A 24,544-nucleotide genomic window follows, 5' to 3' on the forward strand; every position below is an offset into this window, starting at 1 on the left:
TTACAACCTTGTTTACAGTCAAATGCAATTAAACCTCTATTTTTGTGACATTTCTAACATTAATATTGATGGATTAAGTGTGTAACCGAATAACTAAATTGGTATATACTTGAATTAAAAACTAAAGTCCTTTTAGGTTGTCCTCATAATCAGAAATAGCTAGAAATGATATTAGCAGAGAATGATAAATGTTGTTTTAATATATTATGCGATTAATATATTAATTTTAACGTCCCAAAATTTATAACAAAAAATTTCATTTTTGTATTAATAAAACAATCAGCCAAACATGTTTACAAAAATGATAAGTGAAATCAGAGTATGTCAACAATCATCCAAAAATACATCAGAGTCAAATATGGTGGAAATCATGGTGTGTGTGCGCGATGTGATCATCTCGAGCTCTACTCATTCGAATTGGAAGGACCTGAAACATAAACAAAAAATCGTAAGCACAAAGCTTAGTGAGTTCTCCTAAATACCGCATAACATACATATACGTCAGCTCAAGGTTGTATCAGGTCTATTTCACCCCCGAACCAATTTCAACTCATAGGTCGGCACAAGGCTGTACCGGATCTATTTTGCTCCCGGGTCTATTTCACTCCCGACTTTATTTCAACTCACATGTTAGCACAAAGCTATATCGGGTCTATTTCACCCCACATACATATAACAAATAGGCACACAAGCATACCATTATACAACAGGAGTCACGAAGACTACAAGCACATATAATTCCTAGTGGCCTATAGTATCGTGAGCAAACTCACCTCAATCCGCTGATAAACAAATAGATGATCGGGCTGCTGAACTGGAGAATCCCCGCACTAATCAATCAAATAATATCCTAATTAATAATTAGGTGATAAAACATAACCGGGAATATAAATCCTTAATCTCGAATCCAACGTTAAAAGACCATTTTACCCCATAAAGGCTAAACCCAACCAAACATAGCCCAAACCCTGAAAATGGCACAAAATCATTCTAGGTCCACATCATGGAGTACGGCCAGCGTACACTATCCGTACGCCCCGCGTAGTCACGTTGACTAGAATACGAGACACAAACCCAGTACATGCAGCGTACACAGAAGTACACTTAACGTACTGGTCATTGATCTTTTCTCATCTGAATGGCTTAATCCCTTAATCCCTTAACATACAAACCTCAGATCTACTTCTAATTAAGGTCTTAATCCATAAAGTTGGCAACTTTACTTACTTGCATGACTTAATAGGACCCAACACTAAACCCTAAGTCCAAAACACCATAAAAAGGTTAACAACTCAAGCATGGGTGAACTTCAGCACTCAAGCTTCGATTTTTATCACTTATACAACTAAGAAATACCAATTTATGAAGTCCAAAGGTTCTGGAGTAACTTCCACTCACAAATCCAAGTCATGGGACCAAAATATGCCCAAAACATAACCCAAAACCAGATTTATGTAAAAGAAGTTGGAAGCTTTATACCTCCAAAACTTACAAATGTGAAGAGATTTATGGATCTTCAAGCTACAATCAAATGAATGCTCCTCCAATGAGTTCCTCATTCTTCATTATGGACCAAACACATAAAAATCACTCGAAAAGCTCAAGATCTAACGAAAAGGGGCAATGGTTCGTAATACTACTTTAGGGTGAATGGAGGTTGAGAAAGGAAAATCCTCAAGGGACTTAAGTTGCTTAAATAGGGTCCAAATGTTGAATATTAGGGTTTGAGTGTGGGTCGCGTACGCCCAACGTACCTATAAGTATGCCCCGGCGTACTAGAGTGATCCCGCGACCTTCTATAGTCAGTACGCCCAATGTACTACATAATGTCCCGCTTTTCATTTAAACTTCAAACGACCATAACTTCCACACCTACCCGTATTTATCTCAAGGATCATCACCTCGCCCTAACAATACTCATAAGCATAGACGAACACTTAGTCCTCACCCCTAGAAGAAAGACTAAACTTCTCATAACTGGTCGAGTCACCCCTTACGTCTCATCCGTGAAACTTCCACCAACCCTGCAGCAGTCGTGTATGCTAGCCATACATAACACTGGATTGTATAGACATTCAGATATCTTATCCTAACCTAAGCCCTTCATCAAACAGGAACAGGAAATAAGACAAAACCAGACATTCTCAGGCTATAAGATCTTTGTTATATATAACCATGATGCATACACTAAGTAATTACAGTAATGATGCCAATTTCATAAAAAAAAATGTCCTAGGCTATCAGCCATCATATAATCTGGCAATTCTATCATGCAATTCCTAAAGATCTCTAGCCTATCACTAGCATGCTTTTCTAACATATCACAATATTAAATAGCAGCTATGGTATTTTGGGGTCCACTTACTAACTTCGGCTGATCGTACACATTGCATCCTCTTTGAGCATTTTGAAAACCATTTGAAAATGATTTTGAAAATCTTTTCCTTAGTTTGAGACTGGATTTACACGAGTGTTCCTCCAATTCACTCAAACAAAGGTTGTGATACCAACTTGTAACATTCGAAAATTTCTTGAAACTTTTATCTTTTGAAATAAGTACAAACCATCATTTATTACATATTGTTTTCAAAATAAATTTCACATCAGAGTTTTCCTAGAAATCATAACACAAAATACGAGGAGGTGCAGGATCAAGCCTTCACCTTCCCACGATCATCTGAGGTACCTAAAACATAATAAAAAATTGTAAGCCTAGAGCTTAATGAGTGAAAGACCCACACTTTCATACTTGATAATTGTTACTCCGAAACATGCTACATGCATATTCATAAAAACAATATTTTATACTGATAAAGTGATTACAAACTACTGGATACAAACCGACTATTTCAAAGTGGTATATATTACATAACTTCCCAGGATTCTATAGTTTTATACATATGGGAGTACAAAATACAATAGTTTCAAACTATTCAAAAATCTTCTATCAATACAATAGTTTCAAACTATTCAAAAATCTTCTATCAGTATATAACTATACTGGATGCTTATCTCCTGCAATTCGTTAAACATTGAGAGGGTAAGCGGTGACGCTTAGTGAGTTCAATAATAGATACAATATAACGTTATGCCATATATATACTTCAATATGGAAGAAGCAAAGAGGAACAAGGAACATCAAAGGAATATGTGAATCATGTGACAAACTTTCCATATCAATCATTGATTTGATTCAAAGATATACAATCAATGAGACATAACAATTTCCATACTTGATATACATCAATAAAGCTTTGGCCCAAATGGCACACAAGACATACAACTTCGGATTAACATTTTGGTAGATTTCAGGCTTATAGCCCTGTCTAACCTTCTGCCAATACCATAGAATAGAAATCATTCTCTTACGGAGACATGTTCTACATGGCCAGAGGCTACATACGAGTACCAATGTGAATCTAAGTCCTTTCACTGATCACATGGTCAAAGGTATTACTTTGCTATTAAAAATAGCGAATAAAAATAACACGGGAAAATAACCCGGAATAATAACACCGAAAAGCACATAGCACATATAACACATAACATACAATTGTTCCTATATATTAAACTCACCGTGAAATAACCGGAGGGTTAAAATAGTAATTTGGGCAGCACTTCGTTACTATAATTGACTATCTTCGTTGAAAACCGGGAGTTTTCTTGAAAACCGGGCTCTGCGAAGGTAGAGCTTCAAACCGAAAAGATAAATTTCTCGGGCTTCTCGGGAACTTCGGGGCGTGTTTCGGGCGTTGGAAATAATCCCGGGGCTTCGGGGGAAGTTGAAATAGTAGAAATATAAGTTTAGGGGTGAAAAAGACACATTTTCTAACATTTACCCGGGAGGTCTCGCAACCCTTATATAGGTGCGAGCCTCGGATCCGAAGCAAGAGGGAGAGGGCAGGTGTCTGCGCAGCTGCGAGGCTCGGTACACGCGGCAGAAGGGCGAGGCTCGGATGCGAGGGTCGGAACAGCAGGCGCGTTTCGGACTTGACACGGAGGTGGCACGCGTCGGAATGCCATTGGACCTCGCATCGCTTGGTTCTCTGGCTCGGACACGCGTCTACATGCGAGAAGGGCGACGTGGCCGAAGCTGAGCCCTGCGATTCTTCTCGGTTTTCAAGGATTTCTCGATTTTTGAGCCCCGAACTTCTAAAATCCATAACTTTCGCATACCAGCTCCGTTTTTGACGTTCTTTATATGCACGCGTAGGGTAAATTATACTCTACAACTTTCGTTTATACTTCGTCGGATAATTTTGAATTTATTTTTACTATTATTATTTTTAACAGACCGGGACTGATAAATCCGTTAAAAATTCATAACTCCTTCATCCGACATCCGTTTTCGTCAGACTTTTTACCGTTGTACTACTATTGACGAGATCTTCAATTCTCGTTTAGGTTGTTTCGGCTAAAAATCACTCAATCTAAAATTCGAGTTTTTAGCTGTCTACTGCTAAGCTGAAACTTAGAAAAATCGTAACTTCCTCATACGAAGTCAGATTTTGGCGTTCTTTTTATCAAACTTCTCGGTTTAACGAATACTACGACTTTCATTTAGATCACTAAGGCTAAAAAGTAGTTTATCAAAAACTCACTTTTTACGTCATTCGGCGTCGTGCCGGTTTTGTCGCGGATCTTCGATTAGTTATAACTTCTTCGTTATAACTCGGATTTCGATGAGGTTTTCGCCTAAATGTTTCTAATGAAATTATCTACAACTTTGAATAATAAAATTCAACTTATTTCAAATTTTATATTTTCGTTAAATTTCGATATTTATCTTTTAATTGGAATCTCATAAGACTTCCAATATTTTCCGAGTGATTCTAAACATAGTTTTACTTCATTTCTAGTAAAAACTATCTGTTAGAACTCAATTACTCAAATTCACATAATATTTCATAATATTATTTACATAAAACACGATTTCAAAACGTGTATATTACAATGAGTCTTCCCCAAAATACCACCACAATACATAATCATAGCTATCACGCAACAACACACATACAGAACCTTCAGCATGTGTGGACTACCACACTGGGCCTACAGCCTGTCTGGACCGTTCTGTGGGCCTTTGGCCTGACTGGTCCGCCTCGTAGGCCTTCAGTCTATCCGAGCCGCAATGGGTCTGTTGGCCTTCAGCACAAAGCAGGACCACGTCAACCCAACCACACACACACATGTCGACATATACATAACTCATAAACACATAATCAAACAACAGGCAAGCATAGATCATACATATCAATAATCATAGCATCATCCTGTCTACTAGGATTCAGATTTAACTGATTACTACAATACCCAATTATACGATAACCAGGATAACAATCCAAAGGGCCAGCCTTGCTGCCTTCGACCCAACAAGTACAGTGAGGAACACTCACCTCACAAGTAGTGCTGAACTGGTAAGATCCAACTCCAAATCTCATCTCCGGACCCAAATGCCTACAACCACCATGTAATCATTTCTATCAAAACTCTAAAATACACAAAATACCCTCAAGAGTCAGACTTTGTCAACCATGGACAAAGTCAAAGTCAACAGTCAAGGTCAACAGTCCATGTTGACCCAACCCGTCGAGTGCACCAACCAAGTCGTCGAGTTCCTACCGTATTCAGAGAGTCGGGAAACCCCTAGCCAACTCGTCGAGTTGGCTAGAAAACTCGCCGAGTTTTCCCAGCTTAACAAATTCAGTCCTTTTTCATCAAGTCTAACGCCTTAAAACATAGATCTAATACCCAAGGGCTGGAAAACCATGTAAAGTTGCTAACTTTACGTCCATGCATGTCCCAAAGAGGCTCCAAAACAGAAGGATGGCTTAATAAGGGACCTAAGGCATGAAGGAGGCCTAGAACTTGATAAAGCTTGCAACTTTTAGTCCAATGAGGCGATAAAACGTCCAGATCTGAAGTGATAACTTCATGAAATACGCAACCCATGATAAATCCCAACAATCAGCCAAATATGACAATAAACTTCAAAGAAAGTGATCTAAGCAATAGATAAGAAAGGTGTCGACTTTATACCTCAAAATAACTGCAACAAAAGAGTAGGTTACGGATCTATATCCTTCATCTAAATCAAGCCACTTCAAACTTCAAGCTCCTTCAAAAGAACACCAAGAAATCACTCTTCAAGATCAAACACACACAAATATGGGAGAGGATGCACAAACTAGGGATTTCTGGACATAGGAGACTGATAACGAGGCCACCCAAAGGGTATAAGGCCTTTAAATAGGGTACAACACCCTAAAAATTAGTGTTTCTTAATCAGCCAGCAACTCGTCAAGTTTTCCTCAACAACTCGTCGAGTTGGTTCAAAAATATGCACAGTCCAAAAAGTCTTCAACAGATCGAGTTGAGGCCATCAACTCGACGAGTTCCAAGGGGAATTTGTCTTTTATGGAATAAATCTCATACCTGGAAGTCCAGATGTTACATTTGAGTACTAAATTGAGGCTTAATCCATGTTTCTTGTATATGTGAAATGTAGAGCCGATATTTGAAGCAGTGATCAGTTTAGCTATCTTTTGAACTTCGAGGTGAGTTTTTGTCATTGTATCTGTGGGTCAAAGGAACAAATGCCAGCCCACTAGGTTGTGTTATGTATCATGGTATATAATATGATGCTATGCTATAGTGAGCTGTTAGATTGGCGGATCCGTATGATTACCTGTATTTGCTGGACATATGTTAGATGGATAGATTTGTATAATTACCTGTACTTGTTGGTTATATGTTATCTGTTACATATGTCGACATGTTGTGGTTGGGTTGAGGTGATCCTGCTTTTTGCTAAAGGCCAAGATACCCGGGCGGTCCGGTAGATATTGTAGGACCAAGGGAGCGGTGTAACTTATGTTGTAGGCTCGAGAGAAGTCCAACTTATAGCTGATGGCTCGACGGCAGACTACCCTTGTGCTGTAGACCATATTCTGTGCATTGTATGTATTTGGTTGTGAGGAGTATTTTGGGTGAACTAAGTAAGCTTTGGCTTACAGTTTGATTTCATGGTTTCAGGTATATCAGATAATCGGGGCAAGGCGAAGGTACGATTGTAGACATCATCCGTGGATATTATATTGTGACATGTTTTTGGATACTCTTATTTGATAACTATGTTTTTGGAAACAATGTTTTGTATGATTTATGGATTATAAAATGGTTTTGAAAAATCAAAATTTTTACTATGATTTTTTGGACGTTACAAGTGGAGTCAACGGTGGTCCTCCGGTGACAACCTAACCGGAAAACAAAGAAAAAATTGCAACGACATTCACCTAAATCAAAATGAAATCTGAAAAATAGTTCACACGGATCACCAATTTCTCGTAATTAAAAAAAATTAAAATCCTTTACCAACCACTAGTCGTTGGTATAGAGTTCACACGAATCACCAATTTATGTGTCGATGACATGCTATCGGGATAGCTTATCCAAAAATGACGTCGCTTTTATTTTCATCGACAAAGGTTTTCAGAAAAACGCAAAAATAATTTTTGTTCCCGCCAACCCTATGGCGACAACAAGTCGTGGGCATAGAGTTCCGGGTTGAAGAAAATTGGTCATCTCTGTACCCACGACAAGTCGTCAGTATAGCTGATGTTTTAGTGACGACAAGTGTCATCGGTATAGGTGCCGTCGACACAGGTGGAGATTCTTATAGTGAATATTCACAACTTGTACTTAAGGACATTCAAGGTATAAAACATTCACATTGAAATGAAAAACAAATGTTACAACTTAGCAGTATCCTAGCAAATGAAAAGAGTAAGTTGCAAAAGTTGGTTCTTATGGTATTACTTAATATGCAATTTTATTCCAAGTTTTGTTTTGGTTACAAAAATGTGTTTTTTATGTTTGCATATATATGATCCATCGAACTCATATCTTATGTTATTTTAATTAAATAAGCAAATATATATTGTATATTTTTTTTTTGTGTTGTGGTGTTTTTGTGGTGTTTTTATTTAATGATCCGCAAGATTATTTCTATAAAAACTAACAATCCTGGTCAAAACTTGCCTTTTTTAAACTAAATGTATAAATATAATTCTCTTGGAGATTTAGTCTAAGTATTCCGATTTCTAATTCTTGTGAACGACTAGAGATTGCACAAAGGCCTAGAAAAAAAGAAGGAAGAACGATATGGATAGATGGGATTTCGATCGCGACACCAAGTATCGAAGCAGCAAGAGGAAAGATAGAGGTGGAGAGAGTGATGAGGAGGATCGGTATGGCGATAAACGAACTAAGTGGAATGAGTGGCGGCGGTTTGATCAGGAGAAAGTGGGTTTTGCTGAGGAAGACACAGATAGGGATGAGAGGAGGGAATTCGAGGATGGAGATAAGTTGGAACAAGGGAAATTGAACGGGGAAACAATGACGACGATGAAGAATGAACTTAAAGATGAACCCTGTGGTGGTGCACTGGGAGCACCCAGTAAGCCATATGGAACCCCACATGAGACCCCTTTGGCGCCCAGCCACCCTCATCCTCCTTCTAAGGTATCATCATCACTTTCTACCAAACATGAAACCGAAGGAGTTGATTCTGCAGATGCTGGCAAGATTGGAGGCATCTCTCTCAATGCTTTATCTATGGCCAAAGCAACTTTACTGAAGCACAAGGCGCTTGCAGAAAAGATGAAGAAGATCCCGTTGTTAAACAAGGGTACTGACTCAGCAAGAGATGGCCTCAAACCTCCATCTAGTTCAGGAATACCCGCTGCCCCACCACAATCTGCTGCCCGACTTGGTGGTGGGCTGCCCCGAAATTCTCATGAAGCTGTAAAACGGGCACAAGAGCTTGCTGCCAAGATGGGTTTTAGACAAGACACGGAATTTGCCCACTTATAAACAAGTTCCCGGGAGAGCTGGCACCAGAAAAGCCTGCTAAAGCCCCTGTTCTTAGTTTGGATGCATTGGGTAGGGAAGTCAATGAAAATGGCAATGTGGTAAATATACCAAAGTTAAACATCTTGAGCACCCTTAAGGTTAACATTAACAAACAGAAGAAAGATGCATTCCAGATTCTGAAACCGGAATTAGAAGTGGATCTAGATGAAAACCCTCACTTTGATCCTCGAATGGGAATCAATAAAACTAAACTTTTAAGGCCTAAAACGATGACCTTTCAGTTTGTTGATTCTGGTACTTACGGAAACGTCACAGAAGGCGGGCCACCTGAAGATATACTAAAGAAAGAGAAGATAACTCTATACATGGAACAACCCGACCCAATCGAACCGCCAGCCGAACCGGCCCCACCCCCGCCTCAGCCTCTAAAACTCACCCAAAAAGAACGCAAAAGACTCCGAACTCAAAGACGCCTCGCCACTGAAAAAGCCCGGCAAGAAATGATCCGCCTAGGCCTTCTAGAACCCCCAAAACCCAAAGTCAAAATGAGCAATCTAATGAAAGTCCTCGGATCAGAAGCCACCCAAAACCCGACCCGCCTTGAAATGGAAATCAGAAAAGCAGCCGCCCAATGTGAACAGGCTCATGTTGACCGGAATATCGCCCGGAAGTTGACTCCGACCGAAAGACGCGAAAAGAAAAAACCAAAGTTTTTCGATGACAATAATAATACCCTCGAAACAATTGTGTCCATATACAAAGTGAATGACCTTTCGCACCTTCAGACTAGGTTTAAGGTTGATGTAAATGCACAGAAGAATCGGTTGTCGGGGTGTGCGGTTATTTCGGAGGGTATTTCTGTCGTGGTGGTGGAGGGCGGGGGTAAATCGGTAAAACGGTATCAGAAGTTGATGTTGAAGAGGATAAATTGGGCTGCGGCTGTGAAAGAAGAGAATATGCATGAAGAGGTTGATGATGATGATGAGAACGTGAAGAATAAGTGTGTGTTGGTGTGGCAAGGGAGTGTGACTAAACCAAGTTTTCAAAGGTTTTTGGTGCATGAATGCAGTACCGAAAATGCTGCTCGCAAAGTGTTTTATGATGCTGGGGTTGGTCATTATTGGGATTTAGTTGTTAATTTCTCAAGGATGTGTAATTAGTGAAACTATAAAATTTGGAGAGAATGTGAGATGATATAAATGTATATATGATGCTGGTTGTATTACGTTGTTGCAACAATTTTTTTTGGTATATAGGTTGTTCAGTGATAGATTTGTTATATTGAGATCCTACCTGAATCTTTATTATTTGTGTCCCCGTTAGTTTGTCACAGATACAGTATAAAGTTTATGTTTAAATTTAGAAAAAGTTGTCTAAAATCTGCGTAGTTTAACGAATCAAATTATCATATTTACTTGTAGTTCAAGATGAAAAAATAGGTCCGAAAAATCTGCTTATCGAGCGGGATAGTCGATAATATTATTTAAATCAAGTTTAATACTGTATAACCTATATTTATGTGTTTGTCCTTCACTCCTATAAAATAACCTATATTTCTTTTTAAATATATAATTTTGACTAATTTTATTTTTTAAAAAAATAGAAAATAATTAAAGCCCTTTCACACCTCACCCCACCAACTCATGCCCCTTTCATCGACACTCATCTCTCTCTCTTATTCTTCTTGTCCGACGTAGTCCTCGATGCTCGTGTCCATATGTAACATCGCGCCTTCAATTCCGTTGATCTTAACCCCTATCACTTGCCATTTCTCATATATCTATATCCAGATCGTGACGAACTCCAATAATTTTGCCTCTACCCCCATCCACTATAACAAAGTGAAGATAATGCAACTTTGCTAAAAGGTTGCATTAAGGCTTGAAAATGTTGTATAATGCCGAAAGTAACTTTGTACCAAAGGTTGCATTAGGCAAATTGCATTAGACCAAATGCAACCCTTTCTTAAATGGTTGCAATTATTTTTTAGATGCAATCTTTTCTAATACAATCTTTGTTATGCAAAATAAACTTTTTTTATGCTAACATGCAACTTGTTTTACACTTATATGCAACCTTTTTTACTATTTTAATTACATTTCTAGTGAATAACTAGAACATTTCTCCAATGGTATGTACAACCTTTGTTGCATCTTTAATTGCAAAAATTACAATCTTGTTTAATGTCAAATCAAATTAAAACTCTATTTATTTTTATTTTTCTGAAATTAGTATTGTCGGATTAGGTGTCTAACCCAATAACTAAATTGGTATATATATACTTGAATTAAAAATCAAAGTCCTTTTGGGTCACCCTCATAACCAGAAATAACTAGAAATGATATTAGGAGAGAGAGAGAGAGAGAGAGAGAGAGAGAGAGAGAGAGAGAGAGAGAGAGATGTTTTGTTAATATATTATGCAATTAATATATTCAATGGCAGAGACAGTAAAGGGAAGGGAGGTTCTTAGCCCCCCTAACTTGTCCATAAATTTCTATATATAATTCAACCCATCATATAATTGTAAACAAACTACAAAATGCCTCCATTATACTATCACCGATGAACGCATTCACAAATTAAAAATGAGGTAATACGTTGATATAAGGTCACGTAACTCTATTTTGTATTTAAAATAATTAAATATCTTTTACAAAAATTGAAAAAACTTGCTCACAGGTTTTAGAGAGATAAGTATGAAAACTAAAATTTTCAAAAAAAAGTCTCAAATACTTTTGGAAAGCGCCAAATCCCAATAAAAAACAATGTTTGAAATCGTTCAAAAAATTCTAAACCCCTTTTCAAAATGTTACCATCGTATGTTGTTGAGCTTTCCATTGTTACTCGCACGAATCCAGTCTCCGCTCTCACGCTCTCTTTTGGCTCTTAGCCCTCTGTTGATTCGTTGGTTGCTTTAATTATCGCGAAGGCTTAGCGTCTCCACTTATCAGCCACTACCCAAGCTACAGAAGGTCGTCGGTCGTGTGGTGCAGCTCATCGTCGCAGCTTTACCTCTCGCTCACAGCAAATCAGTAATGTTTATTTTCTCACTAATTCGTATGTTTCTTAACCCATATTTCTTCCTTAGGGATTTTTTATATAAATGTAATCGTGAATAGTTGAAATTTGGGGAAAGATGAAGTAAAAATATAAATAATTGATTGCTGACAAAAGATAAAGAAAACCTAGCCTATGCCAACCATTAATTTGTTTTCTATGTACGTATATATTATAATATAATTATTTTTTTATTTCATATGTACCGTATAAACGATTTGTTTATATATTAATAAATTTAATTTTTATGTTGTTAAAGAATTTTTCCGACTTTTAAAAGTCCTTTGGTGTTATAAATAGGAAATTTTCTGTTTTTTGTTAAAAATTATAAAAAATTAGTCCATGATTATTTGTAACACTTGAATCTTGGTATGTTTCATTATTGCCCTTTGTTATTTTAAAAGTTACATTTTGGTCCTTGTGTAGTACGAGGGGTGTACCACATGGTACGCTTAGCGTACCAGTTGTGAAGAGAGTACGCGGGGCGTAATACATGGTACACGTAACATACTCATGTGTACACGGGACGTATGTGCCAGTTAGTGAAACCCTAATTTTTAGAGTTTGACACTATATAAACACATTTATGGCTCTTGAAATCCTCATTTCTCAGCCTCCACTGACCTCATTGCCTCATATTCGAAACCCTAGACCTCTCCGTTGAGTTTTGAGCTCATTATGTTCATTTTGGTGTGCCTTGGTTCATAATCAAGAAGAAGAAGCTTGGTGCAAGGTTGGTGATAAAGGAAAAGCTTGTGGACCCTGATTCTCTACTCCATTTCCATCTTGTTTGAGGTAAAAAGCTATTATCTTGTTTATTAATGGCTTAGATCTTGTATATATGAGTTTTGGACCCTTTTGGCCCCATGAATGCGATCTAGTGGTTTGACACCACTCTAGGAGCTTTGAGTTGCCACTTGTAACAACCGGTAAAAATTGGTCAGAGTTCGGCGGTTAAACCACCGCGAACCGTTATGCATTAAGAACCAATTGTGTGTAAAATTTAATTATAATGTATATTAAAAATATTACATACATAATTACTTTTAGAACATCTCAAACTGCTTAAACCATCTACCATTGAAGATTAAATGAAAAAACAACAAAAATTAAATTTATTGGTGACGTTAAAATTGAATTTTTTGCATTAAGTATATTTGAGAGTTGCGAATAATAAATTCTAATAGATTATGTTCTCCTGATTTCGTGGATATAAAGAACGACCAAAGCGGAGGTCGTATGAGAAAGTTACGACTCTTTAAAGTTATAAAAATCAGTATTTATTTGATTTTCTTGAAACGAACCATGGACTGATTCGTTTGGAATAGCTACGAGTCTCGTAAACTATTTTTGAGCAAGTTTTTTAATTCCGGCCATGGTCTATTATTTTATTATATTTTTATAATATTTTTAAACTCAACCGAAATCTGATTTGTAAAATCTGTCGAATCCGATCCTATAAATCGCGAAACTTTAAACGGATTTTCCCGGAGTTCTACTTATCAGATTTAAGATCTGTCTCACTTTTTGGAAACCTTATAACCGAGATTATCATTTGTCATTTTCATAAAGATTATTTGATATCTGGATCGAGGGCACAGGAATCGAGAAAGTAAGAAAATATCATTATTTTAAATATTACAAATATGACATTGTACTTTTTGCACTTTGAGTCAAGCATAATTGAATTTAAACTTTAAAAAAATATAACTATAGCATCTACACTTACATTTTCTACAACATCACTCAATATATACACAAATATATGTTAATACATATACAAATACATGTTAATACATACACATATACACGTTAATAATTGAAGCAAAACATTGCTTCTAAGTTTACCTCAAAGTACAACAATAAAGGAAATTGACAAGTATGTTGCTTCCAAATTTCACCTTGATCAAAATCACACTCAAGCCAACATTAACACTCAATCAATATCAACACCCAAATATGCATTCCCACATCAATTTCTATCAAAACAAACAACGAAGAAGGAGTTTTCGGTTTTCTCCTTTTTCCTCTCTATCAACTTCTGTCAAGCAACCAAACCCAAACACCGATTGATGGTTGTTACCATCGAGACCAAGAGGGGCAACAACCTTTTGGTTATTTATACCTGATTAATTGAAACAAACCTCAGACACCCACCTGTTTCGGATTCTTTCACCTCGCGTTGCTGAAATGCTTACAATCGGATGAAACACAAGAGCAACCAAGGGAAGTCGCCGCTGCCTCCCTATTAACTTCACGAATCACCATCGGAAAAACGGAAGTGAAGAGCGGGGACTGTCGCCTCCGATCTAACCCCACCTCCAATTGGAGTTTCACTGTCGGACGGAAGCAAGACAATCGAAAAATCATTGACTGTTTTCGCTTTCATTCTTCTTCATTTTAAAATCCGATCAACTACAAGTGGTGCACTCCCTTGATCAGCAACTGTTGCCACCTAGACCATTTCGATTTCCATTCGTCAGAAACTGGTGGTTCTCCTTTCCTTTGCGATTGGCTCGACCATCGTCGGAGGTCCCAACGATTCTCTCGTTCGCGTCTCTTTCCATTCTCGACCTGTGAATGAAGACGCACGATCCCTTTAGTATACTTGGAGAATATGGCAAAAATATCTCCTGCATTTATAACTTCAAATTAAAACTAGCCCTTTTAACAAAACCTTTTGCAAGCAAAGTCCCATTTGGCATGGTCACTACAAAAATGTTCCTTATACTATTTTAAAAGAGATAAAAATTGTCCCTTTTGATTTAATTTATCATAAATAAGTCTCTTGTATTAGATAAATTACAAATCAAACCAGGTTCCCTTAGTCGTGATAGTTTATTCCAAATTCAAGAAGGTATAACATACGGTTTCTCATGACAAGCTTCACGAAATGAGCATAGATGGAGATCACACATCGAATGCGAGTTTCTATGGCCCCTTTTTTAAAATTTTAATATTTAGGAGAGAATACATGAGTGTCTATTAAATTTTTGATGATTTTCAAGTTTTATACATAAAATAACATCATACTTTATTATTTTTCGAGAGTTTATGAAAATAACAATCTAAAATGTATAAATCATAAATCAATTATATAAGTTGTAGTAGAATGCTATAATTGACATAATAACACTTTGTCATGATATATTAATTAATATAAAAAAAATTACAATATTATAAGTAGATTGATATAAAGATATAAGTCATTCGACGAATCATAAACTGTAATGCGCGTCTTATATATATGCACGAAAACATTGAGAAAGCATAAAAAGACATTATACATTTAACAAAATATGTTATTCAATATATTTGTGTACAAAGGAAATGTACCTTGTCTTAAACGACTATAAACGAAAATATGACAAATATATAATAATTAATTGAAAATATGCCAAAAATCAATTATTATTATTATACTCTTAATCATCATGTAGAAACGATTTCTAAGTAAACAATATAATTTATTTTTATAACTATTATAAAAATATAAATCATTTTAGTTGTGATACGAAATTCGTCACACATGATAATATAATTGATTCTCGAATTTTTTAGGGAAAAGGATAGGTGTCCATATAAAGATGTTCAACATTGCTATAAGTTTATATCATATCTCATCAGGTTCTAAAGGAGTAAAGTATTAATATCTCCATAAGATGTTAGTCCAGTATCTGGAAAGCCTAATAGAGCAACCCATATTCAAAAACATAGCAAGAGAACACATCAAAGGCAAAATTACAGGACTGATCAAACGAGGTTGCACATTAAAACCAATTTTCAGCATTCTCACTTTGACGCACGCCCCACAAAGATGCCTAAATCAAAAGTTTACAAACGATTAAGAGAAATGTACCATCCGTGAAGCAGAATTGAAAGCCAAGGGCATTGAAACAAGTAAGGGCTTGGTGAACTCCAAGAGAATCAAGAAGTTGTCGTAGCTTCTTCGTCAGAGAAAAATCTGAAGTGGTGTCGTGTAGGCCGTTTGTCTCCTCCATAAGAACTTATGGTAATGGAATTGGGTGTCGATATAGCCCTAGAAATCGATGAAATAGAAATCGATGAAAGGGAAGAAGTTCGAGGTTTTCAGTGAGAGGTAATTATAAGACGAAATCGGGGGAGGGGGCACAACTTCCAAAATATGGGAAGCGTGTTTTACTTAGAGGAGGTGAGAGATACAAACGATCTTGAGGGTTGTGGTGACGGGAAAGAAGATGAAGACGGGTTAGAGCAGCAGGCGTCGCAAATTGTGTTCGCCATTGACGGTGGTGGTAACTGACGTAGATGGCTGGAAGGGAGACGGAACCCTAGATCACCTAATGTGTGTATTTTGAACCCAAACATTGAAAATATAATGTGTATCTTTTCCCCTCATTTTAGACACTAATTCACAATAGATATTGTTTACTTCATTAATTTTTATAAAAGATAACATTACGACGTATAATCTTTAATCCTAAACATTTTACATACATAAGTTTTATGAAATATCTTTTTTTCTGTCATAAAATCTGTGTACGTCGTAATTAGTCTGTCATTAAAAGTCTTTTTTCACTATAAGGATTAACACCTATCCAGACGACACTTATCCCTACGACATGTGTCGTCGGCAAAAGGCAAGCTATACCGACGACTTGTCGTCGGTAAAACGTGTTCCAACTTTGACTATATTTCTTTGACTAGAAATCATATCCCGACGACAAGTCGTCGGTATAGATTTGGTGGGAAGATGTAAAAAATTGGCGGTATGTCCAATATCTATGCAGATGAGATGTCGTTGTTATAAGATATTAAAAAAAAAATTCGATTTATTTATATTTCTTGTTGCAGAAAATGAAGACGGCGTTGTTTTGGTTCACCTATGCCGACGACATGTCGTCGGTATAGGGTGTTTAAAAAATAATTTCGAATTATTTTTAATCTGTGTCGTAGAAAAACAAAACGATGTCGTTTTCGTCCACCTATACCGACGACTTGTCGTCGGAAAAAAAAGTGGGACTGATCCGCGTGAAAATTATTTATTTTATTTACTTATTTTTTTAATGAGGTAAAATGGGACGACGTCGTTTCCTTTACCTATACCGACGACATGTTGTCGGTATAGGTTTCCCTGTAACAAAACCCCTAGTAGCCTTCATTTCGCAGTAACGCCTCACATCCTTTTTTCTCTCAACCTCCGGCGCCTGAAGACGAGATAAAGTATGTTGCCCATATGAGATGCAACGTTCATATTCTCATGGGAAATAAAGTTTGTTGCTAAAACGAGATACAAGGTTCGTATGTGCATAATGATTATACCATGTGTTCACAACCCAAGCCTAATGACCGAGGGTGCCCTCTTCTATGTCTATCGCTAACATAGGGAAATATGGTAAAATGCACTCAAGCGAATCGTGCGAGTGAGGAGTTGTCTACCTCCTAATAGCGTTATCCATAATAACCATGGGCTCAAATGAGTTAATGACTTGTGTGAACTGATTCCAGGGACTTAAACACGATAAGGCCTCATGAATTAACAATAGCATACACATACACAATAAAATATAGCAACCAAGTTTGATACAAGTCAAATTAAATACAACGAACATAAATAGTTTAGGACATGCTTTTCCACCCCAAAACATTTAAAACCGAAAATAGGGGGAGTCGTGAATACTCACAATATGCAAAATATAGCAACCAAGTTTATATGAGTCAAATAAATACAACGAACATAAATAGTTTAGGACATGCTTTTCCACCCCAAAACGTAAAAACCGAAAATAGGGGAGTGGTGAATACTCACAATATGCAAAATATAGCAACCAAGTTTATGCGAGTCAAATAAATACAACGAACATAAATAGTTTAGGACATGCTTTTCCACCCCAAAAGGTAAAAACCGAAAATATGGGAGTGGTGAATACTCACAATATGTATTGAGATGATGCAAATGGTGCCTTGAACTACGCTCCACTCGTACCACTATCGTTTTCCTACAATAATGGTATTCAGTAGTGAGTCTCTAATCGAAATCTAACACTAGTATACTTACTACTACAATATAATTATGCCAATATTGTGTCAAAATTTAATATTGATAAGTTACAAACATTTTTCTGTGAAAATTAAATTTCAATGAATCAATTGTTATATAACAATTTAAGTGGAAAAATTCCCATTATTGAAATGCTAATATTTAACATTTTTAGAGGTGTTCCAATGATTAAATATTGAAAAACTAAATCAGTTTAGTTCTAAAATTTCCGAAACTTTGTGTTTTAGTTTCAACTGAAGTCAAGGACGCTAAGATAATTTTTCTTGCATTTTTGATATGTCTAGCTATTTTTCATCATTTTAATTTCTTGAATAACCATAAAATTATGAAAAATACTAAATAGTTAATAAAAATTACCAAACTTCAGATTTTGGTTCTAACTACATTAAAAGACTTCCAGATAAATGTTCATGGAGTATAGATATGTATAACCATTTTTCTTATATTTAATTCTCTAAATAGATAAAAATTCATGAATAATAGCAATCAGTTAAGAAAATTCCTCAAACTTTTTATAATACTGCAATTACACATACTTAAGCTGGGAAAAATATCAAAACGGATTTCTAAATTGTTTAACCCAATTTTATGATTTTTGTGGATTTAAGTGTATTAAATATTGGGAAATTAGACGAAAAAGAGCATAAAGAAGAGAAAAATCGTCATAATTTGTATGTAGCATCCTAATATATTATAAGAGTTTCCGGAAAATTTTCATGAATATTGGATGAGTAAAACTGTTTTTCCTGTTTTTAGTCTATTATAAACACAAAAATCATGGAAAAATAGATATACATTTTGAAAAATTCCCAAAATATTGTTCTGAGTCTTGCACATAAGGTAGAAGCTGCGAAAAATAATATATGATATTTTCACATTCCCTAAAGTGGTTTTATGATTTATTGGAACTAAATAAAATGAAAATTCAAAATCATACTAAACAGTAACAAAAATCATTGAAACTCACAGAGATGTAGTCATTGACATTAGGGGTCATGCATGAATTTACCAAGGATTTATACACCTCAGAAAGTATTTTATATGAATTATGCCCTATTTTCTTGCAATAATTATAATAATTCGAAAAAAATGAATAATTTTCTGAAAATTTGTGGAACATCTCATTTTGTTGGTGAAATTCTGGGAAAAATCAGATTTGATCAGAAAAGAAGTTTTAGATATTTATTTGGGAATAAATCCTTTATGAACCTATTTGAAAGCTTTTTAACAACAAACTTTGATGATCAAGCCTCTAAGCTTGAAGATCATCACATGCATGTTGGTTTTTGGGTGAAATAATATCACCATAATCATAAAAATCATGGTTATGAACATGCATGTGAATAATCTCAAAGAAAAGTGTTTATGGAGAAGAAGAAATAGTAAAACTTGAAGGAATAGTGAAGTAGAAATCAATTTTATCTTCAAGAACACCACAATATGATGAAGATTTCGAGTTTGAGTAGTGTTATTGGGTTTGTTTGCAGGAAAATTTCATGGTTCTTAGAGGGAGGAAGAGAGAAAATGTGTGTGAGAGAGTGAGAGAGAAATGAGAGAGAATGAGGGAAGATGGAGTGTGAGAGTGGAGAAAAATGATATTGTGTTGGGAAGAGGAGAGATATGGGGAGAGAGATCCGAATTTTCAATGAGGAGAGAGACCCCCCATCTCTTCCATTTATTTTATATAATTTTCCCTCAATTTTTATAAAATTATTGATTTAACTTGATAATTAGGAAAAAATGTTGATACATTAAATTTTATTTTCGTTGAATGCATTTTCATAATTTTAATTATTATAAAATAGTATTATAAGTTTCATAATTATTTTTATAGAGTTTTTAAGGTTAAAGTTTATAAATATGTGTTTTTAGGGTTTTTTAGGGTTTTGAGGAGTTTGTAAGTCTTTGGATATAAAAATTAATTAAATTTTGAGACTTCAAACTATTTTAGAGTTTCATAACTCTTATTCAAGTTAGAAATAATATTTGTAATTTATTTTTACCGGTTTATTGGCATTCTATGTAGTGATTTCGAGATTCAAGCGAAATTGAGGAATCAAGTATACTAGTCCTAGTCTTCAACTTTAACTTAAGTTCCTACGAGACTCAGACCTAATTTATACCACTAGGTCAAGTGCATGATGTGTGTATATGATTCATGAAAAGGTGTTCGAGTCAAAGAGCGACCCGAATATGGATATTCACTACAGTTAAGTAGTTGTAGAATTCATATATCAATGTGAAATCTAAGTGTACTATCCATTGATTCTAATTGTTTCCAAGTTTCTAGTAGGTTATAACATAGCTACTAGTTACAAAGTCTAGTATGTGTCGTGCCTATAAGTGCAACTAAGTTTAGTCAAATCAAGAATCGACTCGAATTTTGACGGTTGTCACAAACCCAGTACATGCAGCGTACACAGAAGTACGCTCAATGTACTGGCCAGTGACCTTTTCTCATCCGATCGAATGGATTAATCCCTTAATCCCTTAACGTACAAACCTCATATCTACTTCTAATTAAGGTCTTAATCCATAAAGTTGGCAACTTTAGTCACTTGCATGACTTAATAGGACCCAACACTAAACCCTAAGTCGAAAACTCCATAAAAAGGTTAAGAACTCAAGCATGGGTGAACTTTAGCGCTCAAGCTTCGATTTTTATCACTTATACAACTAAGAAATACCAAGATATGAAGTCCAAAGGTTCTAGAGTAACTTTAACTCACAAATCCAAGTCATGGGACCAAAATATGCCCAAAACATAACCCAAAACCAGATCTATGTAAAAGAGCAATAAAGTTGGAAGCTTTATACCTGCAAAAACTTACAAATGTGAAGAGATTTATGGATCTTCAAGCTCCAATCAAACTCATGCTCCTCCAATGAGTTCCTCTTTCTTCAATACGGACCAAAACACATAAAAATCACTCCAAAAGGTCAAGATCTCACAAGAAGGGGCTATGGTTCGTAATACTACTTTAGGGTGAATGGAGGCTGAGAATGGATAATCCTCAAGGGACTTAAGTTGCTTAAATAGGGTCCAAATGTTAAATATTAGGGTTTGAGTGTGGGTCGCGTACGACCAACGTACCTATAAGTATGCCCAATGTACTAGAGTGATCTCGCGACCTTCTGTATTCAGTACACCCAATGTACTGCAAAAATTCCCTCTTTTCATATAAACTTCAAACGACCATAACTTCCACACCTACCCGTATTTGTCTCAAGGATCATCACCTCGCCCTAAAATACTCATAAGCATAGACGAACACCCAGTCCTCACCCCTAGTAGAAAGGCTAAACATCTCATAACTGGCCGAGTGACCCCTTACGTCTCATCCATGAAACTTCCACCAACCCTGCAGCGCTCGTGTATGCTATCCATACATAACACTGGATTGTATAAACATTCGAATATCTGATCCTACCCTAAGCCCTTCATCAAACAAGAACAGGAAATAAGACAAAACCAAACATTCTCAGGCTATAATATCTTGGTTATATATAACCTGATGCATACACCAAGCAACTACAGTAATGATGTCAATTTCATAAAAGAAAGCCCTAGGCTATCAGTCATCATATAATCAGGCAATTCTATCATGCAATTCCTGAAGATCCCTAGCTTATCACTAGCATGCTTTTCTAACATATCACAATATCAAATAACAGCTATGGTATTTTGGAGTCTACTTACTGGCTCCGGCTTATCGTATACATCACATCCTCTTTGAGCATTTTGAAAACCATTTGAAAATCATTTTGAAAATATTTTCCTTAGTTTGAGACTGGATTCACACGAATGTTCCTCCAATTCACTCAAACCAAGGCTCTGATACCAACTTGTAACATTCGAAAAATTCTTCAAATTTTGAACTTTTGAAATAAGTACAAACCATCATTTATTTCATATTGTTTTTAAAATAAGTTTCACATCAGAGTTTTCCCAGAAAGCCTAACAAAAAATACGAGGAGGTGCAGGATCAAGCCTTCGCCTTCCCGCGATCATCTGAGGTACCAGAAACATATTCCTTAATGAGTCTTCCCCAAAATACCACCACAATACATAATCATAGCTATCACGCAACAGCACACATACAGAACCTTAGACCGCCACACCGGGCCTACAACCTATCTGGACTGTTCACTGGGCCTTTAGCCTGACTGGTCTGCCTCGTAGGCCTTCAGTCTATCCGGGCCGCCCTGGGTCTGTTGGCCTTCAGCACAAAGCAGGACAACTCAACAGAACCACACACACACATGTCGACATATACATAACTCATAAACACATAATCAAACAAAAGGCAAGCACAGATCATACAGATCAATAAGCATAGCATCATCCTATCTACTAGGATTCAGATTTAACCGATTACTACAATACTCAATTATACAATAACCAGGATAACAGTCCAAAGGGCCAGCCTTGCTGCCTTCGACCCAACAAGTACGGCGAGGAACACTCACCTCACAGGTAGTGTTGAACTGGTAAGATCCAACTCCAAATCTCAGCTCCGGACCCAAATGCCTACAACCACCATGTGATCATTTCTATCAAAACTCTGAAATACACATAATACCCTCAAGAGTCAAACTTGGTCAACCATGGTCAAAGTCAAAGTCAACAGTCACGGTCAACAGTCCATGTTGACCCAACTCGTCAAGTGCACCTACCAACGCGTCGAGTTCCTACAGTATTCAGAGAGTCGGGAAACCCCTAGACAACTCGCCGAGTTGGTTGGAAAACTCGCCGAGTTTTCCCAACTTAACACATTCAGTCCTTTTTCATCAAGTCTAACACCTTAAAATATAGATCTGATACCCAAGGGCTGGAAAACCATGTAAAGTTGCTAACTTTACGTCCATGCATGTCCCAAAGAGGCTCCAAAGCACAAGGAAGGCTTAATAAGGGACCTAAAGCATGAAGGAGGCCTAGAACTAGATAAAGCTTACAACTTTAAGTCCAACGAGGCCTTAAAACGTCCACATCTGAAGTGATAACTTCATGAATTATCAAACCCATGGACAATCCCAACAATGAGCCAAATATGACAATAAACTTCCAAGAAAGTGATCTAAGCAATAGATAAGAAAGGTGTCGACTTTATACCTCAAAATGACTGCAACAAAAGAGTAGGTTTTGGATATATATCCTTCCTCTAAATCACGCCAGTTCAAACTTCAAGCTCCTTCAAAAGAACACCAAGAAATCACTCTTCAAGCTCAAACACATACAAATATGGAAGAGGATGCACGAACTAGGGTTTTCTGGACAGAGGAGACTGATAAAGAGGCCACCCAAAGGGTATAAGGCCTTTAAATAGGGTACAACACCCTAAAAATTTGGGTTTTTTAATCAGCCACCAACTCGTCAAGTTTTCCTCAACAACTCGTCGAGTTGGTCCAAAAATATGCAGGACCCAAAAGTCTTCAACAGGTCGAGTAGAGGCCATCAACTCGACGAGTTCGAAGGGGAATTTTCCTTTTAAGGAATAAATCTCATACCTGGAAGTCTGGATGTTACATTTGAGTAGTAAATTGAGGCTTAATCCCCGTTTCTTGTATATGTGAACTGTAGAGCCGATATTTGGAACAATGATCAGTTTAGCTATCTTTTGGACTTCGAGGTGAGTTTTTGTCATTGTATCCGTGGGTCGAAGGCACCAATGGCTGCCCAATAGGTTGTGTTATGTAACACCCCGACTCTCAGGTATAAATTTTCAATCTTATATTTCCAATTCTAAAAGTCGACTCGACGAGTTGGATACCCCGACTCGTCGAGTTGGGTTGGTTCAGGTTGCAGGTTTTAAGTGACCAACTCGGCGAGTCGGAGGACGGATTTGACGAGTTAGATTTGGAATGAGAAACCCTAATCCTCGGGGTTTTGCACCCTATTTAAAGGATCCTTTGCCCCCTTGGCCTCCCCTTACATCCCCTTGTGAGTCCAGAAACCCTAAAATCGCCGTTTTTCTCTCTTTTGTGTGATATTAAGCCTTGTGGTGGATTATGGAAAGAAGATCTTGAAGTACTCAAGCTTCGAACAAGAGAAAGGCTGTAGATCTGAGTTCTTCTTCATCTTAGCATTGTTTCTGAGGTTACACGTTGTTACCTAGACCTTCTTCTATTTAGATCTATGCTTGTGTGAGATTAGAGCCATTTTTGCAATATTGATATGTTATTTTGGGTATCAGGCGTGATCTGAAGTTGCAACTTCAGATCTAGGCTTATCTTGGTCTGTAGGATCATAAAGTTTCAGCCTTTAGTGATTTAATACCTTCTTCGTCCCTTAGGACCATTCTTTAGCTTGATTTGGGCCATTATCACCTTGCATGTACGTAAAGTTTGCAACTTTACGTAAGAAATATGCCCTAAGAGCTTAGATCTGCATTATAGAGTTTTAAAGCGGCTTAAAATCGTCTGGATGGAGAAAGGATTGAGGGGACTCGACGAATTGCATGGTCAACTCGGCGAGTCTGATGAATATTGTCATGCAAGGACTTCTGCATGGACTCGGCGAGTCAGTAGGGTGACTCGGCGAGTCAGCTAGGGTTTTCCCGACATTTCGACATG

At 36.8% G+C, this 24,544-nt stretch overlaps 1 pseudogene; it reads left to right on the top strand.

Moving 5' to 3' along the window:
- The first annotated feature begins 8,163 nt into the window (after positions 1-8,163).
- On the top strand, positions 8,164-10,034 carry LOC145106421 (protein RDM16 pseudogene; annotated as a pseudogene).
- The last annotated feature ends 14,510 nt before the right edge of the window (positions 10,035-24,544 follow it).

The sequence above is a fragment of the Lactuca virosa genome, chromosome 4 (assembly GCF_052849685.1).
Source record: "Lactuca virosa cultivar CGN04683 chromosome 4, Lactuca_virosa_CGN04683_v6, whole genome shotgun sequence".
Classification (NCBI taxonomy): domain Eukaryota; kingdom Viridiplantae; phylum Streptophyta; class Magnoliopsida; order Asterales; family Asteraceae; genus Lactuca; species Lactuca virosa.